This window comes from Physeter macrocephalus, chromosome 19, assembly GCF_002837175.3.
Source record: "Physeter macrocephalus isolate SW-GA chromosome 19, ASM283717v5, whole genome shotgun sequence".
Lineage (NCBI taxonomy): Eukaryota > Metazoa > Chordata > Mammalia > Artiodactyla > Physeteridae > Physeter > Physeter macrocephalus.
The window spans coordinates 18,137,310-18,142,653 of NC_041232.1; the positions used below are offsets into that span (position 1 = coordinate 18,137,310).

Below are 5,344 nucleotides of genomic sequence, written 5' to 3' on the forward strand. Positions count from 1 at the left end.
TTTATTGCTGCTCTTAGCATTGGTGGCCTCAAGCAGTGCCTCCCATCTCTAATTTGCTGCATTCATACAAACATTTGTTTTAACGCCCACATTACCAGTGACAGTACAGTTTTCATCTCTTGGAACCCAGCGCTATAGCCAAAGCCTTTTCAATCCCAACTTTCAAAAGCCTTCTAGCTTAAGACAAAAAATGAACATTTATTATAAGCTTATGGGGGTACCTTAAGGGCAAAAGTGAACCAAGGAGGCAGAACCAGGAAGTAGAAACTCAGCAGAAACCAAAGAGGCCATTTTCTTAGTATTGCTCACCTCTGCTCCCTTTGCCTGTCCAGTTTCTTTCCTTTGTTTCTGTAAACTCCCCTCTTGGCTTCTCCATAAACATGACTCTGCCACAAACCCTGAGGTTACATCAGCTCAGTTCTGGTCACTTGCAGAGAACAAAGAGCTGCCTCTCTCCTAGTGCCAGTCCCAGAGGAGAGAATCAGATTGGCCCTTTGGGGTTAGGTTTCCTGTGGTCCGATTGACAAGGTCATGTAGTATAAAAATGGCTGCTGGGGTCACCTCTGTGAGGAAGGGCAGTTTTTAGAGGAAGAATGTTGTGATAAACTGGCTTACCATGCATCAAAGGAAACGGACAATCCAGACTGTTGGAACTTTGTCTAAAATAAAAATAATTTCTGTGTGAGGGTCTGAGGTGCTCCCCTATGAAGAAAGAACATGAGGTTTGGCCCCATTATTATGTGGTAGGTACTTTTTTTCTGAGGCTCTTGATTGTCTACTCCCTGTTTCTTTCTTTCTTTCTTCCTTTCTTTCTTTCTTTCTTCCTTCCTTTCTTTCTTTTTTAATTTGATATAATTCACATACCATAAAAGCCACCTTTTTATTTTTTTAATTTTGTGTTATTAAAATAATTTTATTTATTTATTTTGGCTTGCCGGGTCTTAGTTGTGGCACACGGGATCTTCGTTGCGGCATGTAGCCTTCTTAGTTGGGCATGCGAACTCTTAGTTGCTGCATGCGTACGGGATCTAGTTCCCCGACCAGGGATCGAACCTAGGCCCCCTGAATTGGGAGCGCAGAGTCTTACCCACTGGACCACCAGGGAAGTCCTACAACCTTTTTAAAATGTACAAATCAGTGACTTTTAGTAGAGTCACAAGTGTTCTGCAACTATCACCATTATCTGTTTTCCAGACCATTTTCATGATCCCAGATGGGAGCCTCATACTCGGTAGCGATCACTCCCCATTATTTCTTTCCCCCAGTCCTAAGCAACCACGGATCAACTCTCTGTCTCTGTGGATTTGCCTATTCTGGGCATTTCATAAAAATAGAATCATACAATATGTAGCCTTTTGTACTTGGCTTCTTTCACTTAGCATAGCTTTCAAGGTTCATACACAACGTAGCATGTGTCAGTGTTTCATTCCTTTTTATGGCTAAATATTCCATTGTATGGATAGACCACATTTTATTTATCCATTCATCAGTAGATGGACATTTAAGTTACTTCCACTTTTGGGGGCTTATGAATAATGCTACTATGAACATTCATATACAAGTTTTTACATGAACGTATCTTTTAAAAAATATTTATTTATTTATTTATTTTTGGCTGCGCTGGGTCTTTGTTGCTGCGGGCGGGCTTCCTCTAATTGCGTTGAGCCGGGGCTACCCTTCACTGTGGTGCACAGGCTTCTTATTGCAGTGGCTTCTCTTGTTGTGGAGCACGGGCTCTAGAAGCGAGGGCTTCAGTAGTTGTGGCACGTGGGCTCAGTAGTTGTGGCGCACGGGCTTAGTTGCTCCGTGGCATGTGGGATCTTCCTGGACCAGGGCTCGAACCTGTGTCCCCTGCAGTGGCAGGCGAATTCTTATGCTTCCTCTAATTGCGTTGAGCCGGGGCTACCCTTCACTGTGGTGCACAGGCTTCTTATTGCAGTGGCTTCTCTTGTTGTGGAGCACGGGCTCTAGAAGCGAGGGCTTCAGTAGTTGTGGCACGTGGGCTCAGTAGTTGTGGCGCACGGGCTTAGTTGCTCCGTGGCATGTGGGATCTTCCTGGACCAGGGCTCGAACCTGTGTCCCCTGCATTGGCAGGCGAATTCTTAACCACTGTGCCACCAGGGAAGCCCCAAAATGTTTTCTTAAAGCAGCTGCACCATTTTACTTTCCCACCAGCAGTATATGAATACTCCAATTTCTCCAGCCTTGCCATCTTTTTGATGGTCGATTGTTTTGATTATATCCATGCTAGTGGGATGCAGTGGTATCTCACTGTTATTTTGATTTGCATTTCCCTAGTGACCAATGATATTGAACATCTTTTCATATCCTTATTGACCTTTTGTGTATCTGCTTTGTAGAAATGTCTGTTCAAACCTTTTGCCCATTTTTAGTTGGGTTGTCATTTTACTGATGAGTTATAAGAGTTAAAGAACTCTTTAAGATTCTAGACCCTTCTCAGATATATGATTTTTCCCATTCTGTGGGTTGTCTTCTTTTTCTCAATAGTGGCCTTTGATGCACAAGTTTTAAATTTTGATGTCCAATTTATCTACTTTTTTTCTTTTGTCACCTGAACTTCAGGTGTCATACCTAATAAACCACTGCCTAATTCAAGGTCACAAAGATTTACACCTATGTCTTCATATGACTCATAGTTTTAACTCTTACATTTAGGTCTTTGATCCATTTTGAGTTAATTCTCATATATGGTAAGAGGCAGGGGTCCAACTTCATCATTTGCACGTGGATATCCAGTTGTTCCAGCACCATTTGTTGAAAAGACTATTCTTTCCTTGTTGAGTTGTCTTAACATCTTTACTAAAAATCTTGGTGTTCTTTTTTAAGCTAAATTCCCAGAGTTGCTCAATAACTGACTACACTCAGCCAAGCATACAATATGCAACTGAATGTGATTAAGATTATGTGAAGGGCGGCTGCGCAGCGTCGGCAGGGAGCGCGGGCTGCGAAGAGGCGGGCGGGGCCGAGCTGGGCGAGGGGGAACGCGGACCGGGGAGGCGGCGGCGGCGGCAACCTGGGCCTCGCGGCTCAGCCGCGCATCGGAGCAGGCCTCCGCGGCGCGCGCCCCTCGCCGAGCCCGCCCCGGGCCGGCGAGCGCTCGTCACCGAGGCCCAGGCCGCCGCCGCGGCGCGTTCTTGAAATCATGAATCCTGTTTATAGCCCGGGTTCTTCTGCGGTTCCCTATGCAAATGCCTAAGAAATTGGTTATCCAGCTGGTTTCCCCATGGGTTACGCAGCAGCTCCTGCCTATTCCCCCAACACGTAGCCTGGAGCGAAACCTACCTTCCAAACAGGTTACACGCTTGGCACACCTTACGAAGTGTCCTGTTCCCCCACCAGCGGGGCGGTGCCACCGTACTCCTCCTCCGCCAACCCCTACCAGACCGCTGGACACCCCGTGCGAAGTGCCTACCCCCAGCAGAGCGCGCACGCACAGCAAGGCACGTACTACCCTCAGCCCCTGTATGCAGTACCCCCTCACGTCATCCACCACCCCACAGCGGTGCAGCCCAACGGCATGCCAGCGACGGTGTCCCCTGCTCCCATCCGTCTGCCTAGAGGCAATGGGGTCACCATGGGCACGGCGGCGGGGACCACTATAGCCATGTCAGCGGGTACCTTGCTGACTGCCCGCCCACTCCCCAACTCCTGTCGACCCCCACCCCGTCACTGTGCCCACTTATCGGGCCCCAGGAACACCCACCTACAGCTATGTGCCCCCTCAGTGGTGATCACCCTGTAAACGTTTGCGGATGGAGCTGTGCAGTCACATCGTGGAGGTTCCACAGCTGGTGCTGCAGGCCTTGTGCCTCCAACCAGGACTTTCTTCTTAATGCTCTAGACACTTAGCTAAACACTACTACGGCTGGCCCAGCAGGTCCCAGCGCCCTCAGTCTCCAACTGACCCTGTGGGTTGGTCTTAAAGCAAATCCTGTTTGGTGGGCTGCCAGGCAATTTTTTAGCTAACTGTAATGATAAAAAGGGAGTATTAATCTATTCTGAATCATATCTAGCTGAATGCATGTTTAAAAAAAAAACCCACAAAAACAAAGCTTGTTCCATCTACCTGCAGTGACTGATGCAGAACCATCATATGCAAAATCCAAAGGAATGGAAAAGCATTTTACAACTGGTATAATTAATGCACTCTTGTAATGTATGCAAAGTCTTAAAGTTATAAGTGTTAAAGTGAATTTCTTCATAGAGCATCTGAAATCTCTTCGATGATTCTTCAGCCTTTTGGGGTTGACGTGGGTTGCCAATTGGAAACATGCACTTCTACTTTCCACCCATCTGTTCCTTTTGCACGGACTGCACTGGGAGAGAGTTGCAGGGACAGGGAGAGTGTGGGGAGGCCACCGCTGCTTGGGGTGCAGCCAGGTTAATGGCTTTCTCTCCATTTAGGCTTGTGGGGTCAGTGTGCTGTGGACGTCCTTAAGGATTACCATGAATCCAGTTAGGGACACAAGGTGGTTTATGTATCAGCAAAGCAATTTTCTCTGCCGTCTAAATTTTCATTACAAATCTCTTACAGATAGAGATGATGCTTTCTATATGTTTAATGGAAAAGTCCTATGTAGAGCCAAATTATTTTCCTGGGATGGAAGATATGTGAAAGAGAACCAGCCACACTTGGAGGAGGTATTGGCCTCTCCTTTATTTAGCTTAGAAAAATCATTCCTTCCCCACCCCACCCCCCTCCCCACTCCCAGGGAAATGTCTGAGTCACCTGAAAACATATGTAGGCATTGTTGTTCTCCCTCCCACAAAGAAGGGCAAAGACTTCATTCAGCCGTGTGTTATGAAGAAAGTCGTATATTTAAGAACTTTTAAAAGGGAACAGAACTTTATTGGATATTGATTGTTCCTTGTAGAGAGGCAGGCCTGTGGCTGTGTTTTGGCCCATGCACTTGATGGGGACTTGTCCTCTGAGACCATCTGGAGGGCGCTCGTGGAGATGGCTGTGGGGGTGTGTGAGGGAAGGGCTGGCGCCTGTTGTCTGTGAGCCCCTTTGGCCATCTCTTCTTGCGGCTGAGGACACTCAGCACAAAGCACGTGCGGACAGCAAAGGGCCAGGCAGCGTCAGAACGTGTTTGCCTGCCGGAACTTATTACAGAAAGGATTTTGTGTTGAAAATCTGAATACTGTACATAAGAAACCAAGAGGATTTTTTGCCTAAATGTGCCCAACTTGTATCGATGGGTGTGTGTGTGGGTCTGTCCTCAGATGAAGTCAGAGGGGGTGGGGGGTGAGGGTTGTTCCCTTTCAGCGGTCTGTCAGGGGCGGGGGTGCCCCTGCTCCACCCCTCGTTGTTTCAAGCACT

At 47.4% G+C, this 5,344-nt stretch overlaps 1 pseudogene; it reads left to right on the top strand.

The window, feature by feature from the left end:
- The first annotated feature begins 3,101 nt into the window (after window positions 1–3,101).
- LOC102975029 (myelin-associated neurite-outgrowth inhibitor-like) lies at window positions 3,102–3,945 on the top strand (annotated as a pseudogene).
- Window positions 3,946–5,344: the final 1,399 nt, after the last annotated feature.